The following is a 17,602-nucleotide window of genomic DNA, read 5'->3' on the forward strand; positions in this document are numbered from 1 at the left end:
TGGGCACCATGTTTCACATCCCTCTGTTATTTTTGCAGTGCATCGGGGAGTGGGTGTGGCAGATCAGTGGCTTCCAAAGTTTCCGCCCAGAAGTACCGTTTCCAGCCACAGTCCACTGGCCAAAGTCTACAGCCGTGCATGACCTCAGGAGGACAGGGCAGTCCTACTGTGTGCCCCCCAGAGACTGGAAGGACCAGGACAGTTGTGAGCAGCTCTAATGATGGCCACAGTGGCCATGGAAATGGCATCTATTTTTAACGCAGGTTAGAAAATAATTGGTCATATAGTGCAGGTTTTTTTTTTTTTTCCCTGTTGAGGATGGAAAAGCGCTTACCGATTAGAAATGCCCTGGCATAGCACCTACGTTTTAAACAGAAGGAAAAGATGACATCGGGGACCAGCGCACAGAGATTTCGCTCCTGTGCCCTGACAAATACCAGGGAGGTGTAATTGCAAAATATAGCTGCAGATGTCTTACCCAGGGAACTAGGTAACAGCCTGCTTGGCTTCATAAAGAAGGAATAATATCCAATTAGAGTAAGCATATTCGGTGCCTGAGTGACAAGCTCTGGAGACCTCAGGGCCTCTGGGGCCCCCAGGGCGGTTTCAGGAGGCTGTCTGAGACCTGTCCGGGCTGTGAGGGGCCGGGCCTGTCGCGCTCCGTGGGAGCCTGTCTTCGGCTCCTGTGAGCGCCGCCGTGAGGGCTGACCCGTGTGCGGTGTGTGCCCTCTCAGCCCCTGGAGCAGGGCACCTGGCCCATCAGAGCCGCCCTGCCCGTCTGCCGCCTGCTGTGACTCCCAGCCCGGCCTCCCGGGGTTCTGAGCTCAGGACCCTTGTCCCTGCTGCGGGCTGGCCCCCTAGACTTACTGCCGTGCCTCTTGCTGGGCACGTTTCCCAGATCCGTTTCCCAGATCCAGGTCCTGCCCCTTCCCACCCGTGTGGCCTTTGGCCAAGTCCTGAGCCCCTCTGACCTGATTTCCGCATCTTTAGAATGTGGTCGGTTGGTGTTCTCACCTCTCAGGGCGTTTGTGAGGGTTGAGTGACAGCCCCCGTCAACACCCAGCACAGCGCCCGGCACCGGCCCTCGTGAGGTGTGCACCGGCCCTCGTGGGGTGTGCACCTCCGTGAGCAGTGTCGTCGTCACTGTCAGCCCTGACAAGAGTAATGAAGATCAGGACTACAGTTTTTCTGTTTGTTTTCTTGACCCCAGAGCAGGTCAGCAGGAGACTTGTACCTCGGAAGCCAGTGGCCTGAGTGATGAGTTAGGCCCGCCGTGTCCAGTGTATTGGTCTCTTCTCGCCGCTGAGCCAGACTCACGCGAATTTAGCGGCCGGCCCACACGCAGCGTATCACCTCGGGGCTCTGCGGGTAGCAGTCTGACGCAGGCCTCGCTGCAGCTTGGGTGCCGGCTGGCGGCGCTCCTTTCTGAGACTGTTGAGTCTCTCTCCCTGCCTCCATCCCCTCCGCGCTCCTTGGCTGTGGCCCCGTTCCGGAAGCCAGCGGCGCTGCTTTCGGCACCTCCCCCTGCCTCTCTTCTCCTGTTCCCTCTTCCACCTTTAAGGACCCACGTGATTGCGTCGGGCCTTCCTCGATAATCCCAGGTAACCCTTCTGTCTGAAGTCTAGCTGATTAGCAACCGTAATTTCATCAGCAGCCTGAAAGCCTCTCTGCCACGCGACCTAACGTGTCCCCGAGTGCCGAGGATCAGGCCGTGGACGTCTTCTAGAGCGAGCAGGGCTTCCTTCGGCCTCGCCCCCCGTGCCAGCACGCTGCCCCTCAGGCTGTCTTCCTGTCCCACTTTGTCCTACTTCCCTCCCTGCCTTTCAGGGTGGGTGGAGCAGGTAGGTGTCCCCGAAGTGAGGGCAAATGGCTGGACTCCTCCTTTCTGGCTGGTGGAAACAGTGTTTATATAGGTATAGCCTTGGTGGGAAAACAAAAAGCTAGAGGCTCCTCTGGTGGTCTGCTGGTTGGGACTTGGTGCTCCCACTGCAGGAGGTACAGATTCAGTCCCTGGTCGGGAGCTAAGATCCTGTACTACATGGCACAGCCAAAAAAGAAAAGCTAAAGATAACAAGAAGAAGATAAAAGACAAGGAGGAAATAGCCTTTGTTTGAGCGGCAGATAATGACTAAAGAGCCCCGAATAGCACCAGAGATAGAACACTGCTTTTTATAAATTCCTGCTGTGTTTCGTGATCCTCCTCAGGAGATCAGAGCCTTCCTAGACTATTCTGCTGGGTTCTGAGCTTCTGACCTTAACAGAGACCAGAAAGCTCAACCAGAGGCTCAGGAGAGAAACCTCTTACTGTATGTCTGACATGCCAGGTTGTCCTGCAGAGTGTTTCACACTTGGCTGAAACATTAAATGTTAAGATTCACCCATTCATCCAGCAAACAGTTATCTCACCTACCGGGAAAGGGTGTTTAATATATAGGGAGACAGGGATAAATAATTCTGGCTGCCCCGGAGGCCGCGGAGACTCATCTCCTGCAGCGGTCAGGTTCCGAAGTCAGCATATAAGCTCAAAGTGGAGTACCGTCAGGTGACCCTCAGAGATCCTTCCAGACTTCACGCCCTTAGAAACTCAGAGCCAGTCTGGAAGCTGACCCGCCGGCTTCTTGTATTTCACTAGTAGCTTCCCCCTTCTAGGGAAGCAGAGGCCCAACCCTGTCCAGCCCCTTTGAGTTTCAGAGTCTCTGTTCCTCCTGGTCTTTGCTTTTCTTGGTGTCCTGTCCTTAAGAGGCGATGTGTTGCTCAGTGTCAAGATTGGACTGTATGAGGCTGCAGACAGGCTTTTATCTAATTGTGTTGTCAACCAGTATGAAGACCACTCTTCTGCTTCTAAGGAAAAACTACATTATCATTATAAAGTTTCCACATTGATGATCATCAACGGTGGGATTTTCCTGTTTCCTCTAGTTTTTTTGATGTCCACTGTGGTCTCCACAGTAGGAAGCAAAGCAGGGAAGGCATTACCTCCAGGCGAGGGCCTCCCCCGGCCCTGAAGGTCCTTGGCCTGTGTGCGCCCTGTGGGCTAGACGTACGTGTGCTATCTGCAGAGACAGTGATTTTTATCCACTGGAGTTGGGGAGCCTAATTGTTTTTTAGCTGCCACTTCTGTTTGTTAAAGATACGGATGTTTGGCCATGGAGGAAAGCACGCTGAATTTATTGTTACAATTAGACGCCTCACAATCTGAAAACTTATCACTTAAATTGGCGAAGTGTCACTTTTATGCAACTTGACGTTGAGAAGCCCTCGGAGCCCAGGACTAAACTCATACGCAATTTAACCCAATCTTGGTGAGATGGAAGAAGTCACACTCGAGGAGATGTGGAGACAAACCGGATGGAGTTTTCCAATTCCCTGCTACATGGCAGAGGAGGTGGAGGGAGACAGACCACAAATTGATTTTTGTGTAACTCTCAGATTAAGTGGAGTGGAGTCAAAAATTGCAGGGTTTGAAGTTGCCCTATGTTTGCTTACTCTGAGGAAGTTAGTTAATATGTTAATGTGAATCTAGTCGGACACTGTGTTTCACTCTTCACGTTAATTTGTGCTGCCTCCTAATCTCCTGGCAACTGAGAACAAGTCATAGGTTATGTTTCTTATTTATGGGCATCAAGCAGTATCTTTATAATGTAAAATAAAGCCAGTGAAATGCACAGCCCGATAACAACAACAAATCTAATCTAAAGTGACACGGGGAGACTCTCCCAGACGTTTTTCTCTTTAATGTAACATGACTTCAAATTGATGCAGCCCCACAGTGATTGAAAAACTCTCAGAGCTTGTCTCCTGTGATTACATGTCTGATCTGTACAACTTAATTTTTTAACTCGGTGTGTCTCTGTTTTGCGAATGAACAGTTTTCTCTTGCTTCCTCTCTCACTTTGTTTGGGAAGAGAGTTTATTTGGCAGCCAGGCACATAGAGTGGGGAAACAGCGAAAAAACCTACAATAGAGTGCAGAGGAATGCGTCCAGAATACGCAACTCCAAGTCTCTTTCTCCTCTTCTTTTTCCCTTTTCCTTCTCTTCCCTTCTCTTTTATTTTCTCTTGACCGTGATGATGGTTGCACTTATTTGTGAATACGCTAAGACCAATTAATTGTAAACTTTATTTTTTTTTTTTTCAGGTACAGTTAGTTTACAATGGTATGTTTCAGGTGTATAGTGCAGTGATTCAATTATATACAGTATATACATCCTTCAGATTGTTTTCCATGATAGGCTATTATAAAATTGGATATAGTTTTCTGTGCTATACAGTAGTACCTCGCTGTTTATTTTATATATAGTAGTGTATAGCGGTTAAATGCAAACTTCTAATTTATCTCAGTAAAACTCTTACATCTCTCTCTCTCTCTCTATATATATATATATAGTATTACTGTCCTTTGAATCATTGTCAGTTAAATTCCTTTGTAAAGCATATTTTGATGAATTCAAAATCAATTTAATTTTGGGTTACCCTTTGTGGTGTGTAAGGTTGCTAAAGTTTGTGTATTCAGGACCCTCACTCAAATTCTTTATGCAGTGGTGCCTAGAATGTGTTGGAGTTCTGTTTGAGCTGAAAACCCCACCCTTGGGCCTCCTATGGGATGTATGTACATTTTATGTGGTCCGCAGTCCAGTTATGTCGTGGGTGCTCCCATTTAAGTAATGTTTTTCAGTCGCTAAGTTGTGTCTGGCTCTTTGCAACCCCATGGACTGCTGCATGCCAGGCTTCCCTATCTTTCACTGTCTCCTGGAGTTTGCTCAAACTCACGTCCGTTGAGTTGATGATGCCATCCAACTGTCTCATCCTCTGTCCCCACATCCCCCTCCTGTCCTCGGTCTTTCCCAGCATCAGGGTCTTTTCCAGTGAGTCAGCTGTTTGCGTCAGGTGGTCAAAGTATTGGACTTCAGCATCAGTCCTTCCAGTGAGTATTCAAGGTTGAGGATCGACTGGTTTGATCTCCTTGCTGTCCAACGGACTCTCAGGAGTTGTCTCCAGCACCACAATTCGAAAGCATTAATTCTTCAGCGCTCTGCCTTCTTTATGGTCCATCGGGTATATGACTACTGGAAAAATCATAGCTTTGCCTGTATGGTCTTTGTTGGCAAAGTGATGTCTCTGCTTTTAAACTTGCATCATTCTGATCTCATCCCATGCAATTACTTCTCGCTTTCTTCTAAAACCATTTCAAATCCAGGCTTGTTTATTCCGTTTGGATACTCGCTAAAGTGTATAACAAATATCTAACAGATGCACTTTTTTTTTTTTCTGGTCATAACTGTGTTACTGAGTAATCCCCAAGGGCCTTCTGACTGTTCTTTTGCTTTCTCAGCAGCATCCTTTCAGATCATACCTAGAAAATCAAAGCTTTCTGTTCCATTTCATCATCTTTTTAAACTCAGCCATCTCAGCTTGGGTATTTAATCTCTGACATGGCTATTGATAATTGTACATTTTTGTTTGCACTGCGCTTCATGTTTTCTTATGTAAGACAAGACATTTAGGGACATGAAAACCACTTACACTCTCTCTAACAAGAAAAGCAATTTGTAGGAGGTGGTGTGACAAGGACCAGGAAGAATAAAAGGCCCCGTACGGCACGTGTATCGCGACACAGTGCCCGGAGTTACGGGCTGGGGATGCTGTTCTTATAGAGAAACGTGCACGTGATCTCTTTGCTTCGCCCAGTAGTCACTTGAGTAATTTCTCCTTGGGCTCATTTTAAAGTTAAGATCGAAATCATCCATTGAGAAACTTGGGTTTACTACTTGAAGGAAGAAACCCTTATTTCAGAGTTTTAACTGTTAGAGCCTTGTATGTTTAGATCCTCTAACTTCCTTTTTTTTCTTTTCCTAGTGTACCTAGTATCTTAAGTAGGTGAGTCCTGGCGTGGGATTTTATTGTATATCACACCAGAGTTAAGCTTAGTTCATTTGGATTTTAAAAATCTCCAGAGCTTTGAGAATGACTTTGAAACACTCTTTACTGTTGGAGCTTAAAGAAAATAAGTCTCGAATGTCCTCTCCGTTAATTCACCTGCTTGGAAAGTTAGAGATTAAAGGTTTACTGAGATTTTTTATATTTTCTGTAATTTCCCTCTGCATCAGAGTAAACCGTTCCTTGTGTGGGGTGGTTCACCTTTCATAAAGCGGAAAGGTTCCATCACCAAGAGGAAACAAATAAGGAAAAATATGGTGTAAATGCGTAAAGACTTCTTAGAGCTTTTTCTGTGTTAGACAGGGAGTCAGTAATTTAATTAAGTCAACTTTGAGGGAAGCCATCTCCTCTTTTCATTAATAGGGGACCCTGAGAGCAGAGACTTGCATGTTTTCCTCTTAAAAGAAAGCTCTTTTTCTTCAGAAGTCATTTTTAAGCAGGAGGAGGGAAGAGAAAGAGAAGTAGATAAGGAAATGGATCCAGATACTGAGGCAGAACAGGCACCCTCTGCAGGGCCTGTCTCCCATTCTGGCCTCCAGAACCGAGGTTGCCAATTAATGACCCGTGAGCTAATGGTGGTTGATGAAATGCAGGATGTAATACACACAATGGGCTTGACTGATGCGTGATTATTAGCATCCGTTCATGTGTAATCCTGTACTAGGAAGGTTTGTAATTTGTTTTTTGACACATTTCTCTCTGATTTCATACGCTCCTGTGTACCTGTCTCACCTTCCTCCAGAACCCCATTTCCAAGGCAGACTTGATTTATTCGGTTTGGTTAATTTATTGGCCACTGCTTATTTTCCTTAATACATAATCTCTTTCCTTAATGCCCTCTCTATCTTCCAAGCCTACAACCTAGAGAACGAAGCCACGGACGGGCCTAGTACTGAAGACTTCTGCTGAGGAAGGGAATTCAGGGCCTTGCAACTTCTAAAACATCCTGTGGAATTTACATCAAATGCACGCCCTTTGTGGCGGGGAACGGACAATGTTTGAAATCACCAGAAATAGCTTTGCATGGCTTTGGACAGTGACATTTTTCTGTTCCATGGTCACGATGGGTCACTGGACAAGAAGCCAGCTGATTCCCTGGGGCCAAGAGGGGTGAGACTGGCCCGTGGGAAGTGAAAGAGAGACCACTTGCTTCCCAGGTCACTTTCAGCACGCATGTCTTCAGGGCTGGGGGCCCAGCGGTACATCATTAGGCAGTCTGGTGACAACACTGCTTAGTTATTTAAAAGAAAAAACAAACAAACCCAGTGCTCGTAGCAGCGCTGTTCACAATAGCCAGGACTTAGAAGCAGCATGGATGCCCATCCGCGGATCAGTGGGTAAAGATGCGGTACCTGTATTCAGTGGAGTACTACTCAGCCGTGGAAAGGAACATGGTTGAGTCACTTGCAGTGATGTGGTAAACCTAGAGCCTGTCATATCGAGTAAGTCAGAAAGAGAAAAGCAAATTTCTCTGTATATTAATGTGTATATGTATGGAATCTAGAAAAATGGTACGGATGAACCTACCTGTGGCGGATTCATTTTGACATTTGGCAAAACTAATATAATTATGTAAAGTTTAAAAATAAAATAAAATTTAAAAAAAAAAGCGAAGAAAATAAAAAAAAAAGGAAAGAAAGAAAAAACAGCAGCCCAGCCAACTAAGTGGCAGCATATGTTGGGACCACCCGTGTCCAGAATCTTTGGCGTCGTCTTAAGAGCACGCCAGTTGCCAGCTCTGAGGGGACACAATGACTGATACACAGCAGTCAACCTTCTTTTTTCCCTTGAAGAAAGATTGAAAGAAAAACAAAATATTTTGCCGCCGAGACATGGGTGGTACCTGGTAACTTCAGGCGCAGTGCAGGTGTCACCTGAAAAGCGACTCCTGGGGAGCAGCACTTTCCCCATTTAATCAGACTGCACCAGGTCGTATTTATAGCCCTGGTGAGGTTGGCCCATTGTTACACGATGAAATTGTGATGTTCAGCAGTTTATACCTTGGGAGCTGGAAGCGTTTCTCCATGGTGAATTTGTAATATTAATTGGCCATGTCAGTTCGTGACAAATGTAGTGACATCTATTTCAAGTATTTCAGCTTTATGGGGCTGAAAAAGTGACATGCGCTTGAGATAAGAAATCTCACAAAAGATCTTCACGCTCGCTCCGTCGCGCCTCCAGAACACGTTCTCAGAGATACAGAGAGCCTCCAGTTTTTGGGGGCTGTTCCCTCCCCTCAGCTCTGGGCTGAGGAGGGGCCCGGGGGAACGGGGTGGACGCAGCGTTCAGTCTCCTGAGATGCTGATCGGGAGTCTGGCGTGGACTTGCCTGCTGAGACCACCATGGGTTTGTTCTGGGTCCCTGAGGCTTAGAGGCCTTGCCCCTCAGTAACAGGAAGGTGTGCCCTTGTCACCGCGTGTGGTGGTTCTCGACCAGGGGCCGTGTCTGGAGACATCTTGGTTGTCCCATCTTAGCGGAGGAATGAATTGCTAGTGGCATGTAGCGGGTGCAGGCCAGGGATGCCTCTAAACGTCCTGCAAAGCACAGGACAGGCTCCACGACAAAGAATTGTCCAGTCCCCGGAGTGAGTGCTTCCGAGGCTGAGAAATCACTTTTGCACTCTCCAGCCTTTAGCTAGACCTCACAAGGCTGATGTGGCCAGAGGGAGGGGTGTGCTGGGGTCCCTGCCAAACAGAGGGCGGGGCAGGCGGAGTGCAGGATGTGGAAGCCCTCTGGCTGATGGGGGAGGCAGGCCTTGAAGGATGCTGCGGGAAACACAGGAGTGGTCCAGAGCAACCTGGCCACATGAGCAGCAGTGGTGGGAAGCAGCGGGAGGGAGCCGCCCTCTGGCTGGGCTGGGCTTCCGGAAGGAGCGGGTGGGTGAGTTCAGTTGCAGAGAGATGGGGGAGAAGGCCCTGAGCCCCGCTGAGCGCACAAGTCTGTCACGTGGTGCTGGGAAACGGTCACCAGGTTAGGCTGACAGCAGTTTCCAAAACAGCACCACCACAACAAAACTCATGTCTAGAGAAAGTCTGTTTCTGCACTTGTGTTATTAACCTTCTCCGTATATCTGAGGTATGGAAGGTGGTATTCTTCCTGGTTTGCAGTAAAGAAACTGAGGCCTGAACGGGTTGAGTGACTGACTGCTGAAGGTCCCATGATTTGTCAGTGGGAAGGACCACAGTCTGTGTCTATATTGTTTTCCCTTCTATCTTAACTGGCACAGATTATTTTTGGTGATTATTTCACGTATGTAATTTCTGATGGGATAAATGTGTATTTGTGTTTAAAAAAAAAATTAAAGTACAGGCAGATTAAAAAAAAGAAAACAGAATTCTCCTGAAAACTTGCCTTTTCCACTTAGCAGTATCTCCTTGCTATTAAATCCTTTGGCAGCATCATTTTGGAAAGCTGCTCAGTGTCCTAATGTATGGCTGGGTCGTCGTTTAACCAGTCCCCTATTGTTGGACATACAGGGTATTTACAGTTGTCCTTTATTGTAAATGGAATTGCAATGAATGGCTTTATAGCGCACATCAGTGAGTGATTACTGAGTGTGCCCGCGAACGCTGGTTCCCAGAGTAAGAACAGGCTTTGAGATAAATTGCCGAATTGCTCTCTTGAAGGATTGAGAGACCACATGCCTGTATTTTTACTGAGAATAAGTATGTTCTTGAAAGCCAAGTTGAATCCAGTTTTACTGTGCATCTCCTTGAGTGTGCGTGAAGCTGAGCATTCCACATAGTCCGTGTCAACAGTGTCTTCAGCTGACAGTGACCCATTCACGTTCTTTGACTGATTTCTGTCGCTGCGTCTTCACGAATGACGGGAACTTGTTATGTATGCTGGCTGAGATCGTAACCATTTGTTGTGTATACCACAGGTATTTTCTCCTGGTTTCTGCTTTTTTCTTTCTTTTAATTTTATTGTTTAGTTTTCATGTCACATTGATCAGCCTGTCCTCTGTGGCCCCTGCTCGAGAAACCCTCCACTGATGTTGTGCTCACTTACGTGTCACGTTGGTTAACTGCTCTTATGTTTGACCCTGGAATCATTAAATTCATTGGGAATTTTCTGGGGTAAGGATCCAGCTGCTTTTCCTCAGATGATTAATCAGTTGTCTCAGTACCAGTTATGGGAATAATTTTTTCTTTCCCAGTAAATACTCTTGGGCTGGTTAAGAAAACTATAGTATAGTGCAGTTTATTCCATCTTAATTTATAAACAGTATTGTGTTAAACTCTAAAAATCCCGTAATCCTATTTTTTCTTAGATTCCAACCAGCACATCTCTTTGAATTACATTTGAACCTTAACAATGCAAGGAGTTAATCTGAGTATAATTTAAGAGTTGACTGGCATATCCATGGTTCTGTGTATCCACAGATTCAACCAACCACGGACCATGGGGTACTGTGGTATTTACTACTGAAAGTATTCGTGTTTAAGTGGACCCCGGCAGTTCAGAGCTGTGTGGTTCAAGGGCCAGCTGTGTATTGTCTTCTCTGTTTTTGTAATCTGACTCACTTTCACATTGCACCTAAATATTGTAATATCTTTTTGCCACCCAAGAATTTAAAAAATAGTTCTAGTACTGCCACTACTTTCACTGCTAGTTTGGTATCTAAAAAAAACAACCCAAAACTTGGGCATTTTGGCTCACTTTGAGAATGAGGGTACATTGTTCCGTTGCCCAGACTTCAGCAACAGCCGGGTCTCCTCAAGAAACCAGTGGGATGACTGATTGGATATGGATGTTCTTAAGCTCTCAGAGATGACCCTGTGAGGTAACTCCACCTGCCCTTGGATTCGAGTTTAGGTTTAATCCAGGTTTAGAATGGTACCAAGCCGTCAACGAGAAGGGAACCTGACATTCTGAATCTCCAAATCTTATGTTTAAAATCTCAGCATTCTTGGGGATGCATATTCTGTGAGAAAACTCTTAATAATGATCTTCCGTGGCAGTGTCTAGAAAATACTAGAAAGAAGACGCTGTCTTTGTATCTCCTGTGACTCTCCTGTGTATAGCTCATAGGGCTTCCCAGGTGGCTCAGTGGTAAAGGGATCCTACCAGGCAGGATCCCTGGGTCGGGGAGATGCCCTGGAGAAGGGAATGGCAACCCACTCCAGTACTCTTGCCTCAGAAATCCCACGGACAGAGGAGCCTGGCAGGGTGACAGTCCACAGGGTCGCAGAGTCGGACACGACAGAACATGCACACAGTTCAAGCCTCGCTGCCAGACTGCCGTGTAGTAGACAGTCATAGGGAACAAATGCGTGCGTCCGGTCTCATGTGTTGTCACCCTGATAACGGAGGCCGGTCACGGCTGCGTCGTGGTTCCTGCTGACGAGCGCTCCTATCACTGGTACGCGTTGCATGTGTCACGCACAGGGAGTGCGTTTCTCCTGACAAGGCCAGGCTGTTAAGAGCTGTTCCCGGACCTAAGGATTTCGTATGGACAGATTCATCTCTTCCATCATATGCACCTCTTGCCTTCTAAATGTTTAAAAAGAAATTACTTTGGACACAGAGAGGTATTTACACTGGCGTTTGCATACGCTGCTGTCGTAGCTCTTCAGTTCCCAGGGCAGGTGGTTACCTTTGTGTCAGCATCCTCAGTGCTGTGTAGTCTTCTTGTCTCTGCTTTCAGTCACGGCCAGTGGGGCTCTTCATATGATCACAGAATCATTCTATTTGTGGAACCTCTTCCCTGTCCATTATTCATTTTTTAACCGAAGATAAACACCCCATGTTTATTTAGCTTTTGTGGATTGTGTGCTTTAGGATTATACATTCGTAATTGAATAACTTTTGACACAAATGGAGGAAAGTTTACCATCTGCGGCCAGGCTTTATTTAAGAAGCCTTGGGAGCTGTGACACGTGTTACCTGCCCATTTGTACCTATTTGCCAGAGTTCTTTCCTGCTACTTTGTTATCAATTAGTCCACCAGGATAGACGGTGATCAGTGGAATATAGAGTCTTTGTGTAAACTGTTTGGAGATACCTATTGTTCCTCTAATGAAAGTTGCCACCGTCTTGTGACCAGTCACCTCTGGGAAGTGTTTGCTTTGATATGTGATTAAATGTAGTCCACTGGAGCCCCATATATGCCTCTGTCTACAGGCCTAGAAGATGTTCCTCTTACGAGAGACGGGGCACAGTGAGAAGCTACTCAAGTAGAAAAAGAAAGGTGACCTCAGGTTGTCCTTAACCCGAATGCAGCCACGGGTGGGATTTTAGGGTAATTTATATTCCGTTTCACCACAAGATGTCACCAGGACACCATCCCAACATGGCCCAAGGACCATCTCTCTGGCCACTAGTTGGGATTCTCAGACAGCATCTGCCCAGGTCCACGGTGGGGAGTGGGCTGGGGAAGAACCCCAATCTGGGGAGCCTGGGGACATGGTCATGGATACCCTGAGGTTTCTCCCCTCTCAGGGCCCGTCTCTTCCAGCCTTTGCAAGTAGAGCAGGGTTGGGGAGTCACACACAAGACGGTCATCACGGAAGTCCAAGGCAAAACATTTTCTTCACTGGATGGAAAAGCACACAGTCATGGGGAGAAGACACTGGTCTGTAACTACTTCCGCCCTCAATAGACATTGGCTGAGTCAGTAGGAATTACATTGTCTTCAATGAAACGGGATTTCAGATGACCTGAAAAGGCACGTTTTTGGCCTTTTAACAGAACTTTCTGGTGAATGTCATTAGTTGACACGTGCAGCATGGAGGTGTCATCTCTCACGAGTCCAGTGTCAGCTGAAGGATCATTCATTTGCTGGGCTGTCCTCCCTTTTGGGGCTGTGGACGGGGCTCCCCCAGGGTAGAAGCACAGGGCTTCTTATTTCAAGTGTCCGTGAACCCCAGCTGCAGTGTTTTGAGTCCCTCTGGTGCTTCTGCAGAAAGTCCGATCCAGCAGGAGTCTCCTCGGTGTCACCTGGCGTGTGCTCATCTTGATTGTCTTGCCTGCGTTTATTCGTCGTCATGAGTGACGCCCGAGTGAGTCAGCGCTAAGAAGTCTGACTTAAAATCACAGCAGCACGCCCCACGTGTGTAGCGTTCTGTAGGAGCCTTCCAGCCCGTGGTCAGAGGTCCACCTGCTCCTCTTGGTTGAATGTAATATACCAGTAAGGCAAATGTGAATTGTTCATTGCAAACATGAAATTAAGAATCCTAATGCGAATGCTCGAGAAGACTCTATAAATCTTTTAAAAAAGATAAAAATAAAAGAGCCAGGAATAGGACCTCCGATTCCTGACTCATCAAATTGCTATTCTTTTTCACTTCAGTTAAAATTTCTCATATTCTTTAAGAAGGGCGTTTCAGTATTAACTTTTGTCATCACCATGTTATGATTCATCCTATACATGATCCTTTAGACATTTAGCTTCTGTAATAATTTTTGAAATATAACAAAATGAACTGTTTGTGACCTCATGTGTGTTTGGAGTGATGAAGCCTGAGGAACTAGTCATCTCTGTCTCTGCAGTTCCTGGAGGTCTCAGATTCTCATCCCATACTTTTTGTTGGGGGAGGGGAGCTGCGTTAGTAAAGTGGACCGTTTCGGTGTCTGCGGCTCATTTAGGCCCTAGCCCTGCCGACTGTGTGGAATTCTCCTGGGGAAACCTTACGGAGCACCTCAGTCGGGCCCACCTTTCCCCGCGGTGTTCTCTGAGCTGACACTTTGTTTTTTCCTTGAGAATACCATTTCAGGGGTTCCCTTCCCTTCCTGGTTTCCAGTTCAGCATCTCTTGATCCATGCAATATACCCCGCCAGGGGAGGTTTGGGAAAATGTTTGAATCACAGAGTGGCAAATAGCGGGTCTGCAGCCATGTCTGGGATGCTGTTAAGGAACTCGCGAAAGGGGCCTATCCAGCAGTTGAGCCATGTCCACGGCAACTCTGATAGAGATGAACACGAACGTGATGCATGCAAGCATCTGGCAGGTGCGTTCTTTGGACTGTATTCACGGCAGCAGGCTTGGAAAAGCAATTAGGAATCGCAAGCGTGGGAAATTACTAAAAAGTCAGCCAAGACTGTATTTGGATATCATCAGTGAATGTGTTTGTGTGGAAATAGACCACTCTTACTGTGTCTTCGGGTTCCCTGAGGTGGTTGATAAAACTTCTCAGCGCGGATACTGCCGATGACTGAGGACCTGTTGTTGAAGCTGGGGATAACTTGCAAAGGTTTTCAAACGAGAAATGGTTTGCTCCAGCTCTGAAGCGGGGACTCATATCCACTTCTGAGGTCAGTGTGAAAGTGAATGTAAATTCACTTTAAGTGGGGCTAGCGGGATCAAGAAAATAAATCAGCTACAGGCGCAGACTCGGGAGCTTCTGGAGGGGAGGGACGGATCAGGTTGTTCTCAAACCAGTGATTTCTATTTTCCACCCATTTCGATTATCCACGCCACCCCTTATCTCCTTAGTGCAGAGAACGGAGAGCTGGTTCAGTGTTCTTAAGAACCGCCCATGATTGCATTTAGGCGATGGATTTAACAGGTAGCATTACCTCTTATTCTTATTTAAGTGCTGACTTCGGTGCCTAAGTCTGTGGGTGTGAGTCATCACTGGTGTTACTGGATTTTATTGGAAATGCTCAGAAAGCAGCGAGATAGGACATGAGCTGATTCTGGCAGCTTGACTTTACTCAACTGTTCTCTTTTGTTCGGTTTTCCTTTGGAATTAGTTGTTTTTGGTTTTGTTTTCTTAGAGAGATGGAATAGGGGAGAGGGCCTTCCTCTTGCCTTTTTCTTTCAAACCAAATTCTTTCAAAGCATTTTTGCAAAACTCTTATGACTTCTGCTCCTTGGATGAGCAAAAGGTACTTAGGAGAGGTGGCTTAGGCATTTTCACCGTGTCCATAATAAAAAAAAGTATTACTATGCATTGCACACTGGCCACTTAGAATTTCTGAATACAAATTAATCAACCTGCAGCTGAGAATACCAGAATGCAGGATAATGTACCTGCAGAAGTGAGGGCATTTGAAATCCGTGCTCAGGTGACTGTCGGAAATAGCCCGCTGGAGTATACACCTCTGGATTTCCGTAATTGCGTGGCTTTGCCTTTCCTCACTTAATCTGTTTAATAAACCACCCTATAGAATCTAAATGCTCAAATTTAGTTTCCTTTTTGTCTTTTCGGCGTTTATCATTGTTAACATGGCATCAGAGTAGCTCAACTTTGGCGTCATGATAAATTCATAACCCCGGAGAAGGCAGAAAACGTAATTATTATCAATTGCCTCTCTCCCAGAATTGCATTGGCTGAGAGGAGTAATGCAGTAACTGAAGGAGTAGCTGATTCAGAGAATTACAGGGTTGGACTTGGGCCTGTCTTGACCGTGTTCCTGTTGTTTAGGGAGGCTCCCGTTGGATTTCTCTTCCAGTTTGCCCGTATGGGAAATTATGCAAGGCATGTTAGTATTTGAAGAAGACTCAACTTTGGTTTCCCGCCCCCCTGCCCCATGAAGTATGGAATATAATTTATTTACTCAATATTTCAAAAGTCTTAATTGAGTCCCTGCTACCGGTTAAGACAAAACCTGTGAAGAAGATAAAGTCCTTGCTATATGCTACTAGGGGCTATAACACTGAAATAGGTATTATGTAATATAGCAGATGATGAGCAGTGTAAATAAGTGTGTGTGTGTGTTTAAGTTATGCTGTATTTTACCCACAGACTCAAGAATCACTTTCCTGAAAATCCCCAGAGTAGGAAACCTTAAGATTCGGTTCTTCATTGGGGAGAAAGAGCATTAGAGGGATTGAAGTCAAAATCAAACGTGGGGGTCCATTCATTACAATGTGGCAAGAAGGATGGACCTCTCAGGAGGATATCTGTGTGATCTCATTTATCCAAAACTGATAAATATGCATGATGCTGTACAGTTAAGTCCACTTTCCACCTCTTGCCTGGTTGCAACTGGAACGCTTTTGTGCTGGCTTCTTCCATCAGGGAGTTACAGCTCAGGATTTCACAGGTTTTCCAAGGTAGATGGATCTCAGGAGAGGAGGATTTAGAAAAGGGAGCTCACTATTGGGAACAAACTCTTGTTCCTGCAGGTTTGAGGCAGTGAGAGGAATAACTAACTTTTGAAATCTGGGAAACTTGGAGGTTATCTCAGTAAGTCTCTGTGCATGTGTATTTTTTTTATATAAGCTTTTTTTTTTTTTTTTTTTGGTGGGAGGAATAAAATTGTTTTAAACATGCATTTACTTTTTCCTAAGGAAGCCTCTTTTTTTTTTTTTTTAATGAAGAAGGAATGAGCATCTGTACTGGTTTGCCGTCATTCAGTGCTGCTATCTTGTAGAGGTTCGTGAAAGGAGGGCTGAGAGAGAGAGACTCGTTAGTTTGGCTGGAAGTGGTCACTTCAACTGGGAAGCAGTTCAAGGTCAAAATCAGATGTCGGAGTTATGTTTTCTTGTGTTTCCACATATCTGAAATGTTCTTAAAGCCTTGTTAATGGCCAGTGTGCTTAACTGACATTTCATAGTTGTGGGGATTTATTCATCTCTCTTCAAGATATGTCTTTCCCTATCATCAGAACCATATGGAGGATATTTTAATAATAATATGCTGTGGTAGCCTATCAGTCTAATATTAGAATTCTCCTTCCATGAATGGATTCCATCATTTAAGTACCATTTTAGCCTAACCAAGAATTTAAGACATTTTCCCTTGACGATTCGATTTTCACTCCAAGATACACCTTGATCTCACCAAAATCTGCCAATGTTGTCTTCTTCTTGGGCTCTGATGATGTCTTCATCCCGAAAAGGCATCCCAGTTTGGCCTGGGAGGATCTAAGTAATCAGCAGCGACCCCCATAGATTCCGTGTTCCCTGCCATTCTAAACATGCCAATAGGAATGTGGGTCACGAGACCCGCATCTTAATTCTGTTAGGGAACATAGTTGATTTTAGTCTGAACATGGGGTAAGGGGTTGTTTAATACCCATTAAAAAAAAATCTGGATTATAAATGAATTCAGCATATACACAGGTACTCCATTTTTTAAAGTCTTTGTGAATGCTTACTCATATACAGCCTTTAGAAATTTGAAATATGAAGTTCAAAGTGTGCTAATCCCTAAATTCTCTGGTCCAGGTTATTATGTTCTTATGAGTATTAATTTCGATATAGGCCTTTTAAAATCAACCGGTCCCTGTAATTGCAGTGCTGCTCGGTGGTATTTGTGATATATCCGGGGGTGGGCGGGGACTCGAGGGTCGTGAGAAGTTCACGTGTGCAGCGTTAGGGCCCATGGCGCTGGCTCCAGGGCCGTGTCTTTGTGCCTCTCTGCAGGGTTTTTAAGCTATTCAGTAGCCGAATTCCTATTCCATTCTGCCTGTTTCATTTTCAAAAGCATCGAGAAAGAGCATTCTCTAGAACGTCCAGTTGTTTTGGGAAGTCCTGGACTTGAGAAGTCACTTATGAATTTGAAGATCTAGGAAGCCATAGAAACAAAATGCTAATAATTCTCCCAAGTGAAGAGGCAACTCTGATTTTGTTATGCATTGACCATAATTCACTTTCTGTTAGATTGATTTGGGAAAAAGAACCACAGGTCTATATGTTCAAAATAGAAGTAAAATGATAAAAACCCACAAGTCTCATCACCTAAGGAATTTAAAAATCAAATCTAACTTAAAAC

General features: G+C 45.5%; 1 protein-coding gene across 6 annotated transcripts in view; it reads left to right on the forward strand.

Annotated features, from left to right (window-relative positions):
- The window catches only part of WWOX (WW domain containing oxidoreductase), a 908,337-nt gene that overhangs the window by 90,439 nt on the left and 800,296 nt on the right, over nucleotides 1-17,602 (forward strand). The gene's annotated exons all lie outside the window — the stretch shown is intronic.

Source organism: Bos javanicus, chromosome 18 (genome assembly GCF_032452875.1).
Source record: "Bos javanicus breed banteng chromosome 18, ARS-OSU_banteng_1.0, whole genome shotgun sequence".
Taxonomy (NCBI): domain Eukaryota; kingdom Metazoa; phylum Chordata; class Mammalia; order Artiodactyla; family Bovidae; genus Bos; species Bos javanicus.